A 26127-nucleotide genomic window follows, 5' to 3' on the forward strand; every position below is an offset into this window, starting at 1 on the left:
ATTTGAGCCTTTGCTAGTCTATAATTTTGTCTGTGTTTCTCCTTCTTTGGCTCTTTATATTTCTAGATACTAGTATTTTGCTTCAGTTAGGTTAGTAAGCCAGCAAGCAGGAAAGTTATCCAGCCCCTTTCCCAGTCCCCAAGAGAACTGAAAAATACTAAAACAGTAGCATTGTCTACAAGGCCAGACTGCCCCTCCATCCTATATTGCAAAGCAAATCAAGTTGTAAATGCCTATCCCCAAGCCCCCCAAAATGCCCAATAGTCCAGCAGAAGGAGAGAGGCTTTTACCTCCTCCTGCAGGGCTGATGATTACTTATTCATATCCCTCCAACTGCAAAGACCTTTGAATGATGTCTCATGTCTATATGTACTTCTTCTCCTTATGATGGCAGCCTGTAGATTATACCTGCATGCATATTAGCTCTTGGGTTTTTGAAGACAACTCATATCAATTCAGCTACTTCTGCCTCATTTTGTACCTCATGGTTCTTATTCTGTCCCTAACATACAGAGTTACTCCTTCCTTTTTTTATCTATCCTGTCCTTTATTTTATTAATTAAATGTTCATATATTTACAAGAATATATCTTGACTGGAAGGCTAGCAATCAATTATATAACAGAGGAAACATAAATAAAGAAAAAGTTATCATTACTGAACTCAGTTCACAAAAGTTATTTTCTTCTGCAAGAGAAGGAAAAGAAATACAAATTAAACAGGGAGAATAAAGCTCAGACAGGACAAAATTTGCAAGTATAATTACAAATACATCTCTAAGAAGCTTTGGGAGAACAGCTGGCATTTTATCACAAAGAAATAAAGAGAGTTGAGAGGGTCCAAAAAAATATATAACTCACCCCACAATAGTTGATCACACATTTAAAATTAAATTTTAAATAAAAGGACACCAATCTACAACACCTGGCTTAGATCTAAATAACAGAAAAGCCCACTTTCTTTTCTGGATCTCCTTTACCTCATCAGGAAAGGCCCTAATCTTAGAATCATAAAACAGGACTTCTCTATGTCTAAAAATGTAAACACCAACTTTGCATTGGACTCTAAATCAAAATTCACAATTATATTATAGTAGTTAATGAAATTACTTCTGCTTCGGGCATAGTCAATAATACAAAGACATCTAAACTATCAAAAAACAGCCCTGATGGACCAGGTTCTTCAACTGAAGTGCTTATGCAATGCCATACTCCCTGGCAAATCTCTGAGCTGTATGTGATGATGAGCTCCAGCTGTGATCCTCACAGTGCAGCGAATATGGGGACTAAGCCTGCACTCACAGGCCCCGCCCCCTTTACGGAAGCCAAGAAGAAGTGTAGGGCCTATGAGACCAGGCTTAGTCCCCATAAGAACTCACTATGCTTTGAGAATCGCTGCTGGAGCTGCATTCAGGGGAAAGAGACCAGTAACAACAGGAACAAAAGGAGCACCTTCAGAGGTATGGGGGCAGGATTAAGGGGCAGTGGGGACATGACAATTGCCAGCCCCCTAATTTTGTCACTCTAGGTACATGCCTAGAAGGCATGTGCATAAATCCCAACCTACTTCCAAGCTGGCCCCTGCCCCTAGTAAGATGGCAGGCCAGCAGCCCCCACTCATACATCAGCAGCAAGATACCATGGAGAAGATGGTGTGGTGTTCTACATTACTGTCCTAGGGCCAGAGGCAGACACCATCGAAGGAGCTGACATGGACCATCAGGCAATTGATTGTCCTGGATGACCCAACCCTAGCAAAAAGTTTGAGAATGTGGGAGTTCAGTGGCTGCTGCATGTCTTAGGCCCAAATTACAAAGTTCCCTCCAGGATAACATTGAGTAGGTGGGTGATCCTTACCCTATACTCTCAGTACCATGCTTGGATACAGGCACAGTTGGCCAAATCAGAGGGGAGTAACAGCATCCATTTCACCAGCAACATCTGGGCCAGCCAGAAAGCTATGCACACCTCCTTCTCCTTGATGGCACACTGGTGGCAGGTGGATGAGACAGGGTTAGCAGCAGCTCTGCGGTGGCACACCAGCAGTTTACAGATGGACTTTGCAGTACAGACATGTGAAAGACCAGAGCCATGCCTTGGCCCATATTTTAGCAATAATAAGGGGGAAGACAGAGGGCTGACAACTAGGTCAAAAGCATATGACCATTCCTGGTATTATGGTTGCAGACGACAGCAGAAACATGACCAAGGCAGTGAGATGGGTGCTACCAGGGAATCTGAGCCTTTAAACATGTGCTGTACACGGGGCTAGGGGCCAAGGAAGGCGGCAGCTTTGTCCTGCAGGAACTGATAGAGAGGTTGCAGGAAAATAGCTGTGCCTTTAAAGCAGAGGATGAAGGTTGGGCAGCAGCTCCATGAGAAGCAGGAATTTGTCAGGCTACCTGTCCCTCAGCTTATTCAGGATGTGGGCATCAGGTGGAACGCCACCTGTCTGATGAGGCAGAGGTTCGTGAAACTGCAGGTACCCCTTCACCCTTCACTGCAGGTACCCCTTCACACGTGGTCTATGGATGCCGAGATCAATGTGGATCACCCCAAATGTGTAAAATCACTTCCCATTCCTTGGGAATAATAGTGGGGAATAAACTGAAGTGGCCCATGCACGAAGACCTCTGCACCAGGTCAGAAAGTATTGTGCCCACTCTGAAGCTTCCTCCTCAGGTCTTCAATATATTGAGGGAGGGGGCTTTCATAACTCAGGTGTTTGGCTCAGTTTACAAGAATTCCAGTTTTATACCTAATTTATGAAGAAGAAGTCCACTGATGTTGGGTGACTTGAGAAACGTTGTTGGATGTAAAGACTGAGGATTCTCTGTTTTATTTCTTTAGTTTTCTTTTTTTTCAATTTTGAACTAGATCCAAAGTTTTATGGGAAACATTATTCCTGATTTTACCTTTTACATAGATATACCTATCCTGAACATTTGGTTACTACTGGGTCAATAGTTCAGGAGGTAATATCTGTACAAACAGTCAAACAAAGCGAATATATAAGAAGTTTTTTCAGATAAAAGTGCTAAAAGGAACCATTTTGAGGTATTCATTAAAATGAATGCCTTGACTCTGTGAGCTGTGAATCTCATCCTATATATGACTGCCCCATTTATATTTGTCATGATTACGGTTGTTCCTTGCACTTTTAGTATACCCCTATATTTCTTTCTGCAATTATTGCTGATTATATTACATTACAATAGATATAAGAAATATATACAATTTTAGTTACCAAACTTTTTATTTGCATTTCAAGAATGATAACTTTTGATACAATCAATCAGTTGCCCAAAGATGGGGGAATTCTGCCGATCGCCAGGCTTCACACAGTAGGTCTCAAAATACAGCTTTTCAGAATTCCAACACCCTTTCCACACCCCATCCCCCCATCCTCTTATCCCGTGTCACCTATCCCCCCCACCCCTTAATCAGAGATATATCATATCCAACAGAAACCCACCAAATGTTACACTTTCCACCACATAACTATCATTTCACACATCTTCATTCTGTTGACGTATCGATTAAAATTAAACTTTGGGCTTTGACAGATAAAAGGAAGCAATATTTATAAAGCAACAGTTCTCTTGGTTGTTTTCCTTTAGGCTCTTCTTCAGGATATTGAGGTAAGGTGTAGGTGTTGTTTATTTTGAAGAGATCCAGTATGGAATTTGCCTCTCCTATATTTTTGAGTGGTTTCTAGATTATGAATTGTTGATAGTTGAGAATGGCTCTGGTTTTTTTTTGGGGGGGGGGGGGGTTAAGCAAATGAGCATCCCTTTTTACATATTTATGCCTTTCCTGTACCAGGTTCCTCTGTACCTTGCAGTCCTGAACTGTCAGGACGAGCTGTCCTAGGAGGATGGGAGTGAAGTGCTAGAGTAGGAATGTGTGAGGGAAGGGGGCTATTTGTGCTGTGGGACGTATCTGTGCGAGCCTGGAAGTGTGGGAGAAGTGGCTTTGAAAGCACCTTTTAGTGCCATCCGTCACCATCTGCTTTCAGTTATTTTTCTCTGTCTCGTGTCTGCCTGTGTTGCTGAGGGAGGAAGGACTGGAATGGAGCGCTAGTCAACATCCTGCACCTTCTGGCTGTTTCCCCATAGAAAGCAATGGGGATTTTCTTTGAAAATACTAACTCAATGTTTCTGGGTTTCCACCTTTTTCTGGGATATTCATATTTTTTCCTGCATTCGATGAATTTCCATCCTTTTATGGAGCGTTATTGTGCCTATGGATGGACATAGATCCCTTTTACATAATTCTTTCCAGCATTCTATTTGTTGAAATGTAAAACAACAGTGGCGCTTTCATGCTTCTTCCCAGCAAGCCATTCTTGTTCACAGTGATTCTGTGTCAAGACCCCCTGCTGATTCATTTTCTAACCATGAAAAATATATGGTACACACAGAGCAGAGAAGGCTCTCGTTAAATCTTTTCCCAGATCTTACCAATTAATAAGGACACATTTTTATACAATTATTTACTGTTTCTTTACTTCATTAGTGTATAGGACAGTGTTTCGTCTTAAATGTTGCCATTTTTTAAATAGGTGGTTTTTGAGGAGAAAATCAGTTGGCTACTTTTTTTCAAATGCATCAAGTCGGTATCTTCATTTGATATTAAAAAGAAAAACTGTAAAGCACAAATTACCCAGGGCTTCATACTCTTGAGTCTTTTCCCAGGCTTGTAATGTCAACCGTTATGGTGCTAAAACTTAATCAATCCTATAAAATGTTACTCAGAAAGTGACCCTGGTGTTATGACTGAAGTACATCTCCTACATTTGAAAATCACTTTCCATGCTGCCAAAGCAGTGCTATTGAATGAGAAAACTAACAGGTATCTGGGTGAGGAGGGGGGAATGAGAGAAAGGAAAAAAAAAACTCATTTTCAAGAGGTTCCCTAAGGAGCTCTCTGTACGCAAATGAATGATCAGATAGAATAAAAAGGTCTTCGGGAAGATTTCAAGTTCATGGCTCCATGAATTTCAAAATGAAGTCAGCAGGAGCCCTGTCTCGTTGGTCACCAACCGTGGACTAAATGAGACAACAGAGAGTCATGGACATGTCGGGCAGTGATGAGGAGGCCACATAATAAGGCTAAAGGTAGTAATCAGTTACAGTAAATGTTACATTGAAATGATCTCAAATCACATCTAATAACTAAGGACAGCAGTCTCTAATGTTATTGGACTTGTCTATGTCCAATAACATTTCATTCCCGCTACAAAACCACGCAAGGTCCAGTATTAAAGGATTTTTTTTTTTCCCCTCTTCATCTCATTATACTTTACCTTCTGGGGCTGCCCAATTTTTTTTCTCATTGAGGTGATGGTAAACCACAAATTAAAAATTGATCTTAATCAAGACAGACTGCAGTACCTTCCAACACTTTATTCTCAATTCACAGTAATTAAGTGAACGAGAAAATGTACACATGACCTTGAAGATGTGTCACACCCAGTTTTAATTACTATGAGATACAGGATCAAAAAAACATCAAGATTGATCGCAGATAGCCTTTGTTCACTTCCCTGCTTTTTAAAAGGTGGCTACGCTGAACTGCTTAATCCTTAGAAGGCAGCATAATGATGAGAAGGGGGGCCATAAGAGCGTTCGGTCATGGTAACCAGTATAGCACTGTAGTCAGATTGGTGCACGCGAATATCATGCATATTCCTTGGAAATAGCTTGAACAACAGCTTAGCTACAGGCGTCCTGAGGACTGGTTTGAGAACCATTGGTGCAACATAACAGATACAGGACCTCTAATGAACCAAACAGAAACTGTGGCTACTTCTGGCAGTTTAGGCTACGTCAATGGAGGAATAGCCAATAAATTACACAGTATCTTTCAGTGCTGGCATATTCTTCGTAAAAAAAAAAAAAATGCAAAGCAGCCTTCCAAATTTGCGCTGACATTATAAACAAGTTATATACAAGTACAATGAATCCCAATCCCTAAGTGCCTCTATTTGGTGAAATGCAGTCAAATATAGAGTTTTTCTGAATATCTACTCTCATATAAAGGGAACTTTGGTCACTATTTATACTGTTTTAAAGCACTTACAAAAACATATTCCGTAATGTCTGTAACACCTGTTAGAGGTGTATAAAATAAGTGTGGAGGGGTTCTGAACCTTCCTGGCACTGTGTTTCTGTGGGTTAAAACATGGCTGAGCAAATGGTGTAGGGCACCAGTGATGCTTCTTATTGTACAGGGAAACCCTTTGCCCTCTGTGGCTTGATTTAACTTCTCCCATAGATGAAATGGCTGCATTTTCAGTCACACCACAGTTCACTGAGAATCTTCCACCTCAGGCAAATCCAGATCCTAGGAAAGGCTTCAGTGCACAAATTGAATGTGGGTTTAACTAATGTCAAATTTGATTAAACCAAAAGAAGGATTTGCAAGTAGTTCAATAGGCTTCCACAGTAAGGAATTTCATGTAACCAAAAGCAGAACACCTTAGTAGCATCACAAACTCCTCAGTATTGAGAATTCATGATCAAATCTGATGATCTCAAGTTAGCCAAACAGTTGGAGCGGGTGATGGTAAAAACCAGAAAGATGCTTGGGTGTATAGGGAAAAAATTGGTAAGCTTAAAAAAAAGAAGGTGATCTTGCCCCTGTATAAGTCCCTGGTGAGACTTTCTTTGGAATACTGTACACAGTTCTGGAGGGTGCATCTTTGGAAGGATATAAACCAGTTGAGATCAGTCCAGAGGGTGGCTACTAAAATGGCTGGTAGTCTTTGTTGTAAAGCGTATAGAAACAGAATTAAAGTTCTAAATATGTATATCCTAGAGGAAAGACAGGATAGGGGAGATATGATAAAGACATTTAAATATCTCAAGGTATCAATGCACAAGAGATGGGCCTCTTTCTATGGAAAGAAAGTTCTGGAACAAGGGGTGAAAGGGGGTATATGCAGAAGTCTAAGAAAATATTTCTGCACAGAGGTTGGCGAATGCATAGAACTGCCTCCCCATAGATGTGGTTGTGATAAGGACAGTAGAAAGAATGGGACAAGCACAGGGGATCTCTAAAGGAGTGGTAAGGATTGCAGAGATGGGCAGACTAGATAGGCTGTATAACCTTTTTCTGCCATCGCATTTCTCTTTCACACAGGTCTTCCCAGATTACTTTCCTGATTTTTACATGTATTTCAGTTTTACTTATTTTATATATGCATCTAAGTTTTACTTATTTTAATTACTGTTCTACGATTCTGATTTATTTATTCTTATTTTATCTTAATTCAGTTTGTTCTTTATTACTATAAGCCTTAATGCATGTTGATTATGTGTTGATTTTGTTTAATGGTTTACAATGTTTATTACCTATGTAAATCACATTGATATACATATGTAAGAAATGTGATTTATCAAAATTAATAAATAATAATAATGGCAGGTCAATGTGGATTAATTGACAATATTAACACCAGCATTAAATCTAGTATTAAAGGAATATGTGTCAAAATATGTCCATCTTTTTGCCTGGGGACTTGTGGAGATTTGGCTACTTGTTTGCTTCTGAGAGGATGCATTAATATACTCATTAAGATATGCACATTAAAACTGGTACTTTTAGTACAGAAAAATAAAATACTTTATCTAACCTCTTGAAGTATAGTTAACTTGGTGCTAATGTAGAGTGTTAATACCAATTTTAGCACATAACATTTTATAACCCTAATGAGGGCATTTGCATACACTTTGTATCTGCTTTACATTTTAGTATAGGTGTTGGTATTAGCTTAACACTGGTTCATGGTAACATTAACAATGTATCATTAACACTTATAATGCAGGTGTTATGAAAGTTCATATATATGCATTACATCAACTGCTTTCATTGAATTTTATTATGTGTTACTGCATGTGGTTATGCCTAATGCAAAGTCTCCCAACCTTTTCAAGCCCAAGAAATACTTAAATTAAAAAACATGTTGTAGGCACATCAACCTCCGCAAGCAGGCAGTGCAGACTTGGAGAAAACTCATAAGGAAGCACTGAATGCCCCACCAGGATCTCTTCCATATTTTAAAGCAAAAGTGGAGGAGACAGAGATACACATGAACCCATCACAATGGAGTAGTTCCCTCTATATACAAATGCTGGAGAAGGCAGCAGTCCATAGGGATGTGCAGAGGGATGCCATACGTTGCATTAGGGATTCAGATTCGTCACGGGGCAGATACATTGCATTCGGCCATATGGCACCCCAATATGTTTTAAACGTTGATTCCTATTTGTGTCTCCGCTTAAATTAAATTAACTACAACCCCCCCCCCCCCAAGACTTACAAAAACTCCCTGGTGGTCCAGCGGGGGGTCCAGGAGCCATCCCCTGCACTCACACCCTCGGTGCTGGTTTCAAAATGGCGCCGATACCCTTTGACCACTATGTCACAGGGGCTACCGGTGCCATTGGTCAGCCCCTGTCACATGGCCATTGGTGCCATCTTGTGCTCCTACCATTTTGATTACTGGCAGCTGACGGCCCGAGTGCAGGAGATCGCTCCCGGACCCACACTGGACCACCAGGGGCTTTTGGTAAGTCTTGGGGGACCCTCCTGACCCCCACAAGACTTGCCAAAAGTCCAGCGGGAGTCTGGGAGTGACCTCCTGCACGCCATAGCCTTTGCTAGTATTCAAAATGGCTATCGATAGCCTTTGCCAGTATTCAAAATGGCTCCAATGGCCATGTGACAGGGGCTGACCAATGGCACCAGTAGCCCCTATCGATAGCCATTTTGAATACTGGCAAAGGCTATGGCGTGCAGGAGGTCGCTCCTGGACCCCCACTGGACTTTTGGCAAGTCTTGTGGGGGTCAGAAGGGTCCCCCAAGACTTGCCAAAAGTCCCTGGTGGTCCAGCGGGGATCCAGGAGCGATCTCCTGCACTCAGGCCATCGGCTGCCAGTAATCAAAATGGCGCCAATAGCCTTTGCCCTTACTATGTCACAGAGGCTACCGGTGCCATTGGTCAGCCCCTGTCACATGGTAGGAGCACAAGATGGCACCGATGGCCATGTGACAGGGGCTGACCAATAGCACCAGTAGCCCCTGTGACATAGTAGGTCAAAGGCTATTGGCGCCATTTTGAAACCGGCACCGAGGGTGTGAGTGCAGGGGATGGCTCCTGGACCCCCTGCTGGACACCAGGGAGTTTACGCGGGCAGGGCATTTAAAATCCGCCCGATACTTTTTAAAATCTAAAAGTATGCAAATGTATAAGCAAACAGGACATACCAATGGGGATAGTGTTTCTGAAGTTTATTTATTTATTTATTTATTTATAACTTTTCTATACCGTTGTTTAGTAGAGCACCATCACAACGGTTTACAGTTAGGCACAGTTGAGGTGGATGATCATCTTGGAACCAGTGACCACCCGATGGTGTGGGTCAATATTAGGACGCACGAAATGAAGGTTTATTCTAAGGTGAAGGTCCTAGGCTTCAGGAAAACTAACTTTCTCAAAATGGGGAAGTACCTTAAGGAGTCGTTAGCTGGATGGGAAAATCTAGGGGAAGTAGAAGTGGGCAAAACTAAAAGGAGATATCATAAGGGCAACTAATCTGTTTCTTAGGAATGTAAATAAAGGGAGGAGGAAAAAGAGACCATTATGGTTTTCTAAAGAGGTAGCTGAAAAGGTAAGGGAGAAAAAGTTAGCATTCATAAACTACAAAAGATCACAGAAAGAGGAAGACACACGACAATATCTGGAAAATTAAGAGCAGCTGGGAAAGTAGTCAGGAATGCGAAAATTCAAATAGAAGAAAAAATAGCAAATACAGTAAAATAGGAGGACAAGACTTTTTTTTAGATAAGTTATTAGTAACAGGAGGAAGTGCGAAAGTGGCATTGTGAGACTCAACGGTGAAGGGGAAGAATATGTAGAGGCTGATGAGGAAAAAGTGCAATTGCTTAACAAATATTTCTGTTCGGTGTTCACTGTGGAAGGGCCTGGAACAGGACCACATAAAACAAACATAAATAAGATGAGAAGTGAGGTAAACTCAATTGATTTTCAGAACAGTATGTTCGTGAGGAGCTAACTAAACTTAAAGTAGATAAGACGAAGGGGCCGGATGGGATAAATCCAAGAGTATTAAGGGAACTTAGTGATGTCCTGGCAGCTCCGCAGAAGTGCTGCAGCATAGTTGATGTCACCTCGTAGGCAAACCTACAAGGCCTACACTGGCAGCTGGTGAGCACGCCCTGTAGCGGGACAGACTGGAGCTTCACCTATACCAGCCGCCTCCCCCACAGGTCGAGGCCTTGGGTTCTGGAGGCTGGCAGGACTTAGGCAGGTCCAAGGGCAGGCTGGAGTCAGGACAAGCAGCAAGCTGGAGATATGGAAACAGGCCAACATTTGGGGCAAGCAGCAAGCAGACATGGTCAGGTCCAATCAAAAGGTCAGGTCCAGGAAGCAGGCAAAATATGATCAGGTCCAAACAAGAAGTCAGTATCAGGAAATAAAGTCAAGAACACAAGAAAACACACAAAGAAGACCCTGAACAAGACGGGCAGGACAAGGCAAAGCAGGAAAGGACAAGGTTGGCTGATTCAAGGCTGGCCACGTTAAGGCTGGATAAGGCAAGGCCGGACAAGGCAAGGCTGCATGAGGCTAGACAAGACAGGAACCAGAAATACAGAAAACGCAGAAGCAACACGCACTGCTCAAAAGCAGGAGACCTGTTGTTGAAGCAAAGCTTCTGTGCACGGCTGAGCCTTACATACCCAGCCACGTGATGTCATCAACAGGCACCAGTAGCTGAGAATCCCACCACAGTCCCTTTAAATGGTGGCGCAGTGCGCGTGCATGCACCTAAGGGAGCCCACAGAGAAGGGAAGCACGGCATTGTACTGGCACGGTCCTGCTGCGAAGGGAGAGCGCAGAAGCCTTCAGGCCATGCCAAAACATGAGGCACTGCAGAGGGGAGTGATGCTGCCAGTTGTGGACAGAACCTGCAAATGTAACCTGTAAATGTTACAAAGAGGCCAACAAGTGATTGTTCTCCATCTTTGCTGAAGAAAGGATAAGAAGCAATGGGGTAGATCTTAAAAAAGTACGCGCGCGCGTACTTTTGTTCGCGCAACCGGCGCAAACAAAAGTACGCCGGATTTTATAAGCTACGCGAGTAGCCGCATGTATCTTATAAAATCCAGGGTCGGCACGCGCAAGGCTGTGCAAAATCGGCAGCCTGCGCGCGCCAAGCCGCACCACGCCAAGCCACGCAGCCTGCCTCCGTTCCCTCCGAGGCTGCTCCGAAATCGGAGTGACCTCGGAGGGAACTTTCCTTCCTTCCTCCCTTCCCCTATCTAATCCACCCCCCAGCCCTAACTAAATCCCCCCCTACCTTTGTTGTGCAAGTTACGCCTGCTCAAAGCAGGCGTAACTTGCGCGCGCCGCCTCGCCATCCCCCGGCACAAGCCGCAGTGCCGGGGGACTCGGGACCGCCCTCCAGGCCCTCCCCCGAACCATCACCATGCCCCCAGACCTGCCTCGGACCACCCCCTGACCCCGGACACACCCCCAGACACACCCCCAGACTTCCGACATGCCCCAGACATGCCCCCTCCCGCCCCTTTTACGAAGCCCTGGAACTTACACGTGTTCCGGGGCTTTGCACGCGCCAGCGGCCTATGCAAAATAGGCACACAGGCGCGCGAGTGCCCTGCGCGCGTAAATCCTGCTGGATTTACGCGCGCAGGGCTTTTAAAATCTACCCCAATGTGTAAAGTAAGCGAAGGGAGATTATTTCATATTGGGAAGAGCATTATATCTAGAAAGATAATCAAACACTAGGAACAAGTTGACTATGAAGGTAGTGAAATCTCTTCCACTAGCAGTTTAGAAGAAGTTAGACAAACATTTGTCTAGGATGATATAAGGAGTGGTACAGCAGATTCTGTCTGGAGTTAAGGAGCTATACTAGGTAACAGTTGAGGTTCCTTCCAGCCCAATCTTTCCACAATTCCATAGATATGTCTTTTTTTTAACATGATCAGACAGGAAATTTGATTCATTTTGTACTGCATAGACTGTGTTTCCTTCTTTCTCTGTGTACATCTACATATCTGAATAATGAACTCGTTTTGAATGATTTACTTTAATTTGGACTATGTCCTCTGGAACTGATGCCTGTTTAAAACTGAATTGCATTGATTTCTGTAACTGGGTTCTTAACATTTACCACATTAAAATATATTTTAAAAATAGCTAAAAAAAAACAACTCAAGTCTCCTACCTACCCCATCCAGAGTATAAGATGAAAAGAGGTGTAACCCTCCTCAGATTGGAGGGACCCACAAAACAGACTGGAAGGTGGTCTGTCAAAGTCAGAAGGCAAATAGAAAGCAAAACAAACCAGTCGCCTTAGGTAAAATGGTTCATTCTAGAGCTTGCTAAAATTGCTTTGACTAAAAATGTTTGACTAAAAATGTTTTCAAATTTGACAATACAATTTACAACTAATCCAAAGGAGTGGCAATGGGTTCAGCCATGGCACCGTCTGTAGCCAATTTGTATGTAGGCAAATTCGAAGAAATATTTTTAGGACAACAAAAATATTCTGAAATCAGCCTACTGTGGCGACGGTATATTGATGACGTTTTGAAGATTTGGAAAGGTAGTAAAGAAATATTGAACCTTTTTTACACTTGGCTTCATAGTTTGGACCCAAATCTCAGATTCAGTCTCAACTTAGAGAATAGCCACTGCCATTAGCAATGGTTACATGGAATAGACTTAATTTTTGGGTACTTGCCAGGTTCTTATGGCCTGGATTGGCCACTGTTGGAAACAGGATGCTGGGCTTGATGGACCCTTGGTCTGACCCAGTATGGCATTTTCTTATGTTCTTAACTTTGATCCATGTATAAAATACCTTTTTTAGATATACAGATTATTTTAGAACAAGGTACATTTACTACTGACATCTTTCGTAAACCCACTGATACAAACAACTTACTTGAATTTAATAGCTGCCACAATAGGTCCTTGGTAGCTAACCTACCATATTCACAATTTCTGAGACTTCTTGGACTTTGCACAAGAGATGGCACATTTCAAGAGCGAGCGATTGAAGTGAAATCTAGATTTGTGGAGAAGAACTACCCAGAAAGAGTTGTCGATAATGCTTATGCTCGTGCGCTGAGTAAAAATTGAACAGAGCTATTGCAATCCAAACAGAAAGAAAAAAATAATAAAGCCGTTTGTCCCCTCTTCTACACTCAGAAATCTCGGGATATTGGGAATATTTTGAGAAAACATTGGAATATTGTCCAGTGCCTTCCTTGCTTTACAGACGTAGATGTAATGATAGCCCACAAACGTAGCAGTACTCTTAAAGATTTACTATCATCAGCTTTACCACAAGAACCTAAAATAGACAAACCATGTGGTCATTACCCATGTGGTTCATGCTCTGTATGTGATGCCAATCTAAAAACAGACAAAATAATATTTAATGATGATCCTAAACCGTTTGAACTCACCTGTTTTTCTAATTGTAAGAGCAGTGGCGCTGTATATGCCGCTTGCTGTTCCTGTAACAAATTCTATATTGGCAAAACAATCAAGCAATTCAATAAAAGAGTTATTGTACATAGAAGTGCAATCAAAAGAAAAATAGAGAACAAGCCTTTGATTCAACACGCAATCTCAGCTGGTCATGTTTTCAATGATTTCAAATTTGTAGTGCTGATTGAACCTTTATTAAACTGGAATGTGCAGTAGAGTGGTCTATGAACTCTACATCACTATAAACACAATTGTAACACTATGAATAATGAATTTTACCTGTGAACAGTACCTTACTGGTACACTCGGTCATGACCTACTTCACTAAGCAATTGATTGTCTTTAATGATATATTGTAACTGAACCTTTGACGGCACCTGTTAGAATGTACTATAGTACGCTTTTGCCTACATTAATTTATGTGCCAACATGTAAACCGTTGCGATGGTAGATAACTTAGCGATGGTATAGAAAAGATTTTAAATAAATAAATAATATTGATATGATTTTACTTAAACTGGAACAAGAATTAACTTTTAAATACAATACGTACCATCCATCAGGGTTGAATCAAGAGATTGATTATAGTGTTTTTCTAGAATTTAACATTTTATTTATTCCTTAACATTTTATTCATATATATCAAATATTTTATATTTTATTAAAAACAATCATACTATTTCTTTATTTTTTCTTTTTACAATTATTTCATAAAATTTCATAGTAGGACACGGAAATGTATGAGTGCTCAGGTTATTGTATTGATAATTATAATATGTTGTCCCAAGGCACTGGTCAGGGAGAATCCCAAGCTCCAGCTGTCCGCAGATCAGACTTCCCCAGACAGTTTCACCCTGTAGGACTCCACGCACCACATTAAGGTTTTCCAGCTCAGAAGTGTCCTCAGGTGTGCTCACACACCTTAAGCCAGTTGCTTTTTTTAGCAGAATCATTTTTATTAAGAAGATATGCAGCTCATAGGCAAAACATTCGCATACAAATACAAGGCAAAACCAGAGACAGCGAGTATTCAGTTAGAAAATTGAAACAACCATCATGTCCTCCCCCACTGCTCTGACAGGATCACCAGCCTGCAATCTTCATTTTTACACCAATGAAAGCACCCCCATTCACCCACTAACTCACTCACAAACAACCCAACACTTCCAGCCATCTAACTTTCAAGCCACACATCCTAACTATCCACTTCCTAAACCCCGTCCCCAGGAGACCAACAACCCTGTACACAGCATAGGAACAGACAATACATAGAGGTACAAAGAGAACCGCAGCCCGCACTGCAGACCCCAAATACTTCCTCCTCCGAACTCAGGAAAATGGGAATTTGTGGCATAAGCCCAGAGAGCCAGCCCACTGACACTACAGCCAGTTCACCCGGTATCCAGCCGCCACTAGGCTGGTTTGTATATCCGCAGGTAAAAGATGGTAGCATCGGGACCAACTCTCACAGTATCTCTGATCAGGTTTCGTGCAACTCTTTACACTGTCCATCTACTCCAGCTGCATGAGAACTGCCACCCGACGATACCAAGAGGGTCAATCCATCCCGCCAGAATCTCTCTGCAAGCTAAAAGAATAGCAAGTCTTCTGAAATGATCATGGGAAGCAAAGCATGGTGTTAAGGTCCCTTTCAGCCCCACTATAAGGAGTCTACCTGATTTCGGGAGCTGTCTCTTAATACATTTCTCGATGAACTCCAATACGGTAGCCCAAAAAGACTCAAGGCTGGAGCAGGCGAAAAGCAGATGAAACATGGCTCTTGCATACATTTAATACATAGCAGTGAGGGCAGACGACCCATTTTAAGTCGACGCACATCATCGCAGATAGTATGATGAAGGATTCTGAACTGCAATTCGCGCAGTCCCAAATCTGGGATGTGACAGTGCAAAGTCTTAAAACAGAATTGTATATAGGGCTTAGTGACTGGCTCCCTTCATACCACCAACCAGTAAGCAGCGAGCGGGTCTAAGAACTCGGTTGTAGCATATTGCCTGCTCAAGGTGTTCCAGCCCTTAATAGAGTTGCAAGAGTATGTGGTGTCAAATATGTTTTTAGCAAAGGAGGATTCTCGCTGAAATGGCTCTTGTGTCCAGTGAAAGGAGTGGAGGTAATGTTGCATCTGCAGATACGCAAAGAAGTGCTTCGACGGTATGTGGTTTGCTTGAGCCATGGAGGCAAACTCTCTTACCACTGGGCTGTCTTCTTCATAGAGATGGAAAATAAATGGCAGACCATTACAGGTCCAAGCTTGGAATATGGCACTACAATTGAGTCCAGGCAAAAAGTCTTTATTTCCCTCTAGTGGCAGCAATAAAGAGTAGGAGCCCTCCATGTTGCATTGTCACCTTAGCCACCATGAAACCTGCTAGCAAGTCGAAGAAGCACTTTTGGGGTGTCCCCGGTCCGAATCGCATGCGGACTGGCTTGCAGAAGATTAAAAGGAGACCATGGGGCAGTCATATTAGTAAGCAAGCCTCGCTGACAATAAGAGTAGGAATCTAAAAGCCATTCTCCCACAAAACGCATCTGGCAGGCAACATTATATCTCCGGAAGTCTGGGAGTCCAAGTCCCCCCCCCCCCCCCCCACTTCCTTAGAGCTCATCAGGACCTGGTACTTAATACGTGCTCTCTTACCAGCCCATATAAAGCTTTGGAAAACGGACTGTAGCCGCCGTAAATCAGCAGTAGATAGCCAAATAGGGAGCATATGCAGCTTATATAATAGCTTAGGAACAATCACCATTTTTAATAGGTCACATCGCCCAAAGAATGCCAGGGGTAAAGGGCGCCAGGCCAGCAGCTGGGCTCCGATATTCGTGATTGTTTCCCGTACATTCATATCATAAAGAGTGGCGAGATCTCTAGGAATCCATACCCCCAAATATTTTAGTTTCCCAGAAGCCCATAGGAAGGGGAAAGCTCCGGGCCAAGTTGCCTGCAGTTGCGGGTTTAAGGGTAACGCCTCAGACTTAGAGAGATTTATACGTAAGCCCACTATCTGTTGAAATTGTGAGAAAGTCGAAACTATGGCGGGGATGCTCACCCGGGGGCAACCCATAAACAAAAGAATATCATCAGCAAACATTGACACTTTCAACACAAGATTACCAATGCGCAGACCCCAGAACTCGTTGTCACTTCGAAGTATGGCAGCGAAAGGCTCGATCGCTAAAACAAATAATAGGGGAGAGAGAGGGTATCCCTGACAGACCCCGCAGTGCAGGGAAAAGGGCGAGGACAACACAACATTAATTAGCAGTCGAGCACTGGGATTGGCATAAAACACCTGTAACCAATGTATAATTTCTCCCTCAAACCCATAGCACTGGAGCGCCCAGAACAAATAGTCCCAAGACAGGGAATCAAACGCTTTTTCTGCATCTAGTCTGAGGATCAGCTTCTTAGCCTGGGGATGATAGCTAAGGGCCGCTATCAATCGCTTTACGTTCTATACCCCTTGCTGTCCTTTAACAAAGCCCATCTGGTCAGAGTGTATTAGCTCGGGAAGAATAGCATTGAAACGGGCGGCCAAGACAGACGCTAGAATTTTAATATCGACATTAATAAGCGAGATTAGCTGATAAGAACCCACATCACAGGAATCCTTCCCTGGTTTCGGGATTAGGACAATCGTAGATCAATTGTCTACCTCTGGTATATGTTTGTGAATAAGAAGATTATTGTAATAATGGGTTAAAGTCGGTAGCAGAGGAAACTTTAATATCTTATAAAAATCATTGCTTAAACCGTCTTGTCTGGCCGCTTTGCCAATCTTCAATCTTTGTATAACAGCGTAAATCTCGCTATCTTTAATGGGGGTATTTAACAGCCCCAGTCTCTCCCGAGTTATCTTTGGCCAGGTGAAGTCTCGAAAAAAGACCTCAGAGGCTTCAGCGTTCCTGGGTTTTGCACTGTAAAGGGATTTGTAATAGTCTATAAAACTAGAGATAATATCCTCTATGGCAGTTTTACAGCCACCGTCTTTACCTCTGACTCCAGCAATAATTGATTCCGGGCCCCTAGCTCAAACCAGATTGGCCAATAATTTACTAGGCCTGTTGCCATGTTTATAAAGCTGATATTTATAGGACTGCAGAGATTTAGAGGCCCGCTAATATAATAGGGATTTGAGGTCCAATCGTATATTTTCTACCTCTTGTGTATTTGGCGCAGACATATCAGATATATGTCTTGACTGGGCCGCTTTCAGATCAGCCGTTAAGCGCAAAATTTCCTCATTGCATTTTCTATTTCGTTTAGCTACATAAGCAGCCCAGAAAATATCTGGGGTCACGTCGGGAGTTGGCATTGAGTCGGGCATAGTCTTCCCAACTCGTCTGCAAATAGGTCTGAAAGGATTTGTCCAAAATAAGGTCTGGGGGCATACGCCAGGAGAAAGCTGGCCTCTGAGGTCTTCCTCTCTCTAGGGTGACTGATATAGGTGCGTGATCCGATAGTGACATAGTACTTATGGTTGCCTCTTTTGTCCTACAGAACAGAGATTCAGAAAGTAAAAAATAATCAAGTCTTGAGTAAGATAAGTGGGGCTGGGAGAAGAATGTAAAATCTCGTTCCCCGGGATGCAGGGTCTACCATATAATCTAGCAAACCCAGCTCTGCACTGACAAAATGCACTCCCATGAGGTGGTCTCTATTTCCTGGTAAACGAGGGGGCTTACAGTCCAATTGTTTATCCATAACCATATTAAAGTCTCCACCCACCACCAGGACATGGTCGGACAGTTTAGCCAGGATGGCTATAATGTGGGTGAAAAATTTGTGTGAGTAGGAGTTCGGGTCATAAACATTGCAAAAAGCTACCCTCTGCTGCTGGAGCAAGCCGGTAACAACAAGATAACGCCCCTCCGTATCCTTCCACACCTTATCCAGCTGAAATGCCAGTTGTTTATGGAATAAAATCGCCTCACCCCTCTTTCGGGAGGAATAGGAAGAGTAATAACAGCTGTCCACCCATTCCCTTTTTAATTTAGCATGCTCATTATCTGTTAAATGACTCTCTTGTAAAATACCACATGAGACCTCAGTCGGTGAAACAGGGAGAGCAATTTCTTCCTTTTAATGGGCGAGTGTATACCATCCACATTTAGCGAAGATACCTTTAATGTGGCCATTTCAGCTGTCTAAGTTGGGTCCCAGCCTCCTATCAAGTGATACAGTAATCCTGGAATATACAGTAGGTCCAACGCTCCCCAGCTTGAGCTTCGGCCTGCACAAAAAGACATTACATTTTTATTGGCTCCTGTGGCCGTCCCCACTTCTTCAGTTGGTCTCCTTTGGTTTCTCCCCTGCCCTCCCCCGACTCCTTCCCCCAGCTGCCAGGCAATCTTCAGACATACACACACACACACATGCACACTCCGTATATCCATCCTAACTTACGCCGCAGAACCACATTCTATGCTCCAAAAAGCTCAAGGTGCCCATCAGTCCCATGAACACGGGACTCAGAGGCCCTTCCTCTAGCCCCCCCTCCTCAGCCCCCACCCCATACAGAGCCATCCAAACAGCAGGATCTGACCAAGAAGTAAAACATATTGAGTATGAACTATCAATAAGCTATAACTTGAGAAAGCACAAAAACTGGCTAACTTCAACATTGTCGAAAAGAGTATGTGCTGCGACTTTCAGCACTTGGTAACCAGTTCAGGGGTCCGCACATAGCTCAGTATAAAGCATAATATTACTGCTTGCACCCCCCCTTAATGAGATCAGACAAGTTCCATATTAGGATGTTCAGGGCTTAAGAAACAGTGGCAGGGTCCACTGATGCTAGAAAAGAGGTTGCTTTTTCCTTCTTGTTAAAAAAAAGGATTTTGATATCATGCTGCACCCTCAGCTTCGCATGAAATAGTAAGGCAAAAGAGATCCCTCTTTTGTGCAACTCCGAACAGGCATGAGACATTGCTTTTCGCTGCGCTGCTACAGCTGCAGAGAAATCATTAAAGAGCAAGATCTTATGTCCCTGATATTCCATTCCAGGGTGTTGCCGGTAAGCTGTTAACAGTTGCACTTTGTGGAACCAATTCAAAATTCAAGCCATTACTGGTCTGGCTCTGCTATTTGCCTCCCTAGGGGCCCACCCTATGGACTCGTTCACAGCGTAAGCAGTCAGGAGCGAGCACCAGGTCTCCACAAAGGAATACAGTTCACGGTCAGGCAAGGATTCAGGGAGACCTATGATTTTAATATTATTTCTCCTGTTTCAACGGCAAGAGGAAATGTGGGACAAAGGATTTGCATTCACAAATAAGTGTGGGAGTAGCTTGCTTGTTGCGGCGGTTACTACCCTGAACCAATACTTCACTTTGAATACATATACAGCGCAGCTCACTGCTTCAACGGCAGGGGAGGAATGAAGAAAAGAGGATTTATATTAAGACAACCAACAAGGACTAAATTGCACAGGCTGGGTAAACAAATAAGCGTGGGAGTAGCTTGCTTATGGCGGTGGTTACTACCCCTAACCAATTAGGTTTGATACTTCACTTTTATGCAGCTCCAGCACTGCTCTCTACATCAATGGCAGGGGTGGAAGGAAAATTAGAACCAAAAAGTTACTAATAAGGGCCCTGACCTCAGCGGTCAGAGTAACAGATAAGTATGAGAAAAATAACTGTGAAAGCTTGCTGGATGAGCCGTATGGTCTTCTTCTGCTGTCACTTCTATGTTACTATGTTTCTAATTTTCTATGTTTCTGTTCTCCAGGTCTTCCAACCTGGCTAGAAAATTGGCTTGCTGGGTGTTTAGGGTTTGCACTTGCCTTTCTGTGGAGCTCAGCCTGTCTTCCTGATCTGAAATACGCTGTTCTGCCATCTCAATCCTCTGGGCTTGACCCTCCACAGCAGATTTAATGTCCTCCATAGAAGCCTGTATTTTCAAGAGCCTCTTATCAAACGCTGCGGAAACGCTGGCAGAGATCTGAAGGAGAGCCTCAGCTGAAATTACTGCGAGCTTCTTACTGCCGCTGGCCTCGGCGGCCATCTTGGCCATGTTGCTTCGGGTCCCGGGAAGGCCACGCGAGGATCGATGGTGCATATCGTGCCTTCCACCCGTCAAACCGGTGCGAAAAGCTGGCGATTTTACAGCCCTCCTTGCAAAGATATCAGGGGCTCCGTCCGGGACTTCAGGGGGTCGGTCGGGCCGGTGATGGTGCCCAATTGAAGGAAGGGGGGCCTGGAGCTAGCAGATAGGCTTCCAACCTCGATGACATCATACCCGGAATCAGCCAGTTGCTTTAATGTCCCCCGCAGCAGGTCCACGCGAGCTCCATCCCACAACAATGTAAGAACAAAAAGAAGTTTGTATCCAACACACCTTTTACAGTTCAAAAATGAAAAAAAACTTCACAAGTTCTAGAGCCCCTCAGTTCATTGGGGGAGACAAATGAGTTTAGCCTTCCGGCAAGCAAACCAGTAGCACAACACTCCCCTTTTCCCCTCAGTTGTTCTGTAGGCTACAGTCTTCCTAGTCCTTAGAAAAAGTACAAGCCAGGCAAAAGAATCAAACAAAACTTAGAGTAATCCCACTTGCTCTGTTTCCATGTCTGTGCTAATGGTTTCCACCGCAGGGACCTCTACTTCCATGACTTGCTCCTCCTCTGAGGAGCTGAGCTCTCCTTTAAACTCCAACCTATCCCCAGTGACTTCCTCTTCTGTCATTATAGGTTCAGGCGTGTGCATTTCCTCCCCCAGGGTGCCATTCTCAGGTGTAATATCAAGCCTCTCTCCTTTCTCCCATTGGCTTATCCTTGGCTCAAAGAACCTGGGAAATGTAGTATTCCACTAATCACTCTGTAGCCTCTGCTGTCCGGCTCTACCCTGGGCTCTCCCCAAGGTGATCCGTTCTGGATTTTTCTCCCTAGACACACCATGCACCTCATCACAATGTACAAAGATTTATAATAGGATGAACACAATTCATTTAGAAGAGAGGGCTAAGTAGTTAACATCTTTTTTTTAATCTTATTCTAGTAATTATTAAGATTTGTAAGTATTTCCCTTGGATGTCACATAAAGTTACTTAATGCCACACATTCTATGTAAGGTACATACAATGTAAGTGCAACACCTCTGAACATATCGCAAAATATAAAATTCTATGTAGCCACATTCTATGCAGCCAGATCGCTAGCACAGACAACCACAGTATTTTTTCTTAGATGTCAATCAGAAGCGCTGACACAGGAGTATTTAAACACTTCCGGTTTTCAGCTCACTCTTACTAAAGGCAGTAAACTATGGTGGATACGATCGCTATTCTGCACAATGTAAGTAAAGTTTTCGAGACTTTTATACCTGTTTTCTTAAAAATAAATTAAGATTTTTTTATAAAAAGAAGGGGAAGTCTTCATATAGTAATGAGTTGTAAACTAAGATAACTTAAATAAGTTTCTTGCAAACAGCAAACTCTTCGAATTAAACCCGCCGGGACCTGAGTGAACAATATTGAGCTATAATTTTCTTTTTATATATATATTTTTATATAGTGGTCATCCGCTATTTTTTTGCTCTTATACCATATTAAGAATATACACTTTGATGCGGTACACCTTAACAATCACTTCTGCATGGGTTCACCCCTCCCCCCTTTTTTTTGCGATCACTAATCGCTCCACAACGATTTCTTACTCTCTCTCTCTCTCTCTCACTCTCCCCCTCTCTCTCTCTCTCTCTCTCTCTCCCCCCACCCAGCCTGCAGGATACTGAAACAGGCTGTCTAGAACCACGATAAACCTCTAGCACACATAGCTATTGGCCGCGTTAGGAGCCACACTGTGGCTGTTTCGCCGCACATGATAACTCTTTCCTACTTTACATAAACTCCACCCCCTGAATACAAAATTAAAAAATCACGTTAATGGCTGTTAGCACGATTTGCGGTAACTCCTTGGAAAATGACCCCCTTAGTTACATAGCACAAAACGTGGCTAGTTGTTATCTGAGCACTCTATTACAAGGTTTTTAGCAATTTATCTCTTGATTCTTTTATAATTGATATTTTTTTTTCTTATATTAGTTCAGCACATTCTACCATATTTACATCTTGGAAAATCAAATCATAACATTATTTCTCATAAAGGTACAATACCTCTTCTTCTCCAGTTCTTTGTTTGTTTTTTATTTCTCATTCTGTACATTTAATATTTATTTTTATGTGTGTATTTTACTTTATAAGGATATCTATATACTTATGTGCATTAATGGCTATTATTTGTTTTTATTCATTTATATTTTTCATTGTGCATTTACATAATTAAATGTTTTAATCTTTTCTGCTATCTCTTAATCATATTTTCTTATACATGTCCTGTGGTTTATATGTTTTATTATTTATGCTAATACCTGTGTTTTTATTTATGGTTTTATTTATTTAGTTATACTTACCTCAATGTTTGGCTATTTTGTAGCCCCTGAAGCAGCCTTGTGCAAAACTCAGCCTGAGTTGGGCTCTTTTATCAAGATATATGTATGAATAAATAATCTTTACATAAGGCAACTGGTCTCTCTTGCTTTCTATTTACCCTCCTCAGAAGGGCACATAAAATGTGAAAGGGTCCAGTGCCCATTAGTGAGCACAGTGCAGGTCTTTCAGAAGGGTTCAAGGATAAATGGGGTCAATTAGATGGAATAGTAGACCTGTGCTCAGATGCAAGGATGAGGTACCTAACCTGGACAGGGGACCCAACCACTGGTGTTCCCCAGAAACTCACACCTGTAGATAAGGTAGGGGCTTATTCCAAGATACATTCAAACAAACAACTTTTATTTTCTGGGATTTCCAGCAGTCAGAGTTTACAAATGAGTGTAAAAATGTACTGATTAAAACAGGAGTTCATAGGCTTCTACAGGCAGGCTACAATATCACTAATTTCCAGACAAAACAACCTATTGCTCAAACTTAATAATACCAACTATTACATTTCCAAAAACTATGGATTACTTTTTCCATCCACTTCACCCATTGTTACTCCTTGAATTCTTCTCCCTGAACACTACTTCCATTCAGAGGCATGTGGTGACATTTATAATAGGGGATTCGTTCCCTCAGTCCCCTCTCCATTCCCACACCCACTGTCCACCTACCCCTCCCTTCCCAATCTCCAGCAGTCTGGCTTCCTCAACCACCTGTCCCCAAGACACAAAAAAACATATGGAACCCATATGGCATTAGGCCTATTATCAATCTAACAATTACCACGTGTGCCTTCCTTTTTGGGTGGAATTATAGGGTTATGGTGCTTATCAACGTAATCAATCAATGAACCATAAAAACCTCCCAATAATTTAAACCAGACACTTGTATTGACTATATTTGACCTTCAGAACTGGCATCGTAAAATGTTTATGGAAAACTAATGGCATCAAAACTCTAAGCTAAGTTTGAACTTTTAATCACACTGGGATTTTGTTATAGTATTTTGAGAAAAAGCATATAAAACAATAAGAACAAAAAGAGATTATCATCATCACTGACCAATGATTAAATATAAGGCAGAGTAATAAAGTCAGAGCCCTGAACGATGATGCCTATTATGAAGGTCAAATATAGTCAATACAAGCGTCTGATTTAAATTATTGGGAGATTTTTATGGTTCATTGATTGATATCGTTGATTAGGCCTATTATAACATGTAATGAGGTAGATCTTAAAAGCATATGTGTGCGCGTACTTTTGTTCGCGTGAACAAAAGTACACTGGATTTTATAAGATACGCACGTAGCCACGTGTATCTTATAAAATCCGGGGTCGGCGCGCACAAGGCTGCGCAAAATCGGCAACCTGCGAGCGCCGAGCCGCACAGCCTGCCTCCATTCCCTCCGAGTCCCCCCACCTTCCCCTCCCTTCCCCTACCTAACCCACCCCTCGGCCCTACCTAAATCCCCCCCCTACCTTTGTTGGGCAAGTTACGCCTGCTTGAAGCAGGCATAACTTGCGCGCGCCGCCTCGCATCCCCCGGCACAGGCCACAGTGCCGGGGGACTCGAGACCGCCCTCCCTGAACCGTCACCACGCCCCCAGACCCGCCCCGGACACGCCCCCTCCCAACCCTTTTACGAAGCCCCGAGACTTACGGGCGTCCCGGGGCTTTGCGCGCTCCGGCGGCCTATGCAAAATAGGCGCGCCGGCGCGCGAGTGCCCTGCGCGCGTAAATCCAGGAGGATTTACGCACGCAGGGCTTTTAAAATCTAGCCCAATGTGTGTGGGCTTGGCCCTCAGAAATCCAGGAATAAACAATTACAATATACTAAAACTCCCATACAAAAGTCAGCACTAACTGCCAGCATTCAAACAGTAACAACCCTACCTATAAAAAGGCATTACTGAAAATATTACTGCATATATTATATCAAATGCACCAATATACCTCCTATTTGGAAAACAGAACAAACCAGGATGCCTAAAATACTTGTAAAATAAAAAGTACCTAAAAATATTGCACAAAAGCTTTTAAAATTATATAAGTCCCTTCTTCAGATGTCAGATCAGAAACATTTACATCTAAAGACAGATCCTATATTGTTTCAATAGCATGTATGATACTTTTGGATAATACCTACATAGATCCAATAAAAACAAATCTCAGCCTTCCAAGAATACAGTTTACCCCAAGAGACAAATCTGCTATATCAAAACATAACTCCCAGATCTCAAACAGCAACAGCTCAACCCAGGAAATAGCAGCAAATATTACATCAGGCCCTAGAAGATAAATACACCTCCTATTGAAACCAGAACAAGATGGACTTCTATAGACCCCTATACAGAACTATGTACAAGCAAATCCCACACCTCGGTCACACATACAGAACACAGACAAACTCTTACCAAAAACAGAATAAGAGACCAACAAAGAACAAAATAAAAAAATATAAATCATTAATCATAAAAGTAAAATCATACTAATAAAAAAGTTAAATATTTCAAAACAACTGATGACTATAATATATCCAATAATTAAAACCTCATAAAAATGTTTATACAATTTCCCAAAATTCAGTGCTACAGGCATTGATCTTTTCAGGTATTGATTACTGTAACGGTTTATACATAGGTTTACCTGATACAACAATTAGACCTTTGCAACTAATTCAGAATTCTGCTGCCATACTTCTTACTGCTACCCCTTTAAAACAGCACATAACTCCAGTTTTGCAAAAACTTCACTGGCTGCCAGTTAAATTTAGAGTACGCTACAAAATCATTACATTAATCCACTCATTGTTAAATAGCACAGACTCCATCTGGCTATGTTCTATTCTGCGTGTGTACAAACCTGGAAGAGAATTAAGATCAGCAGGAAAAAATCTATTAGAGGTTCCCACAGTGAAGAAGGCCGCGTTAAATATAACAAGACAAAGAGCATTCTCGGTCGTGGGCCCTATTTTATGGAATGCCTTGCCTGATGCTTTGAGATTAATTTCAAATCGAAAAGAGTTTAAGAAAGCTTTAAAAACTCATTTGTTTAAGGAAGCATTTGTGAGCATAGAAACTATGAATTAATAATCTTACAGCCATAATACTTAGCTCTTCC

Source organism: Rhinatrema bivittatum, chromosome 1, assembly GCF_901001135.1.
Source record: "Rhinatrema bivittatum chromosome 1, aRhiBiv1.1, whole genome shotgun sequence".
NCBI classification, from domain to species: Eukaryota; Metazoa; Chordata; class Amphibia; order Gymnophiona; family Rhinatrematidae; genus Rhinatrema; species Rhinatrema bivittatum.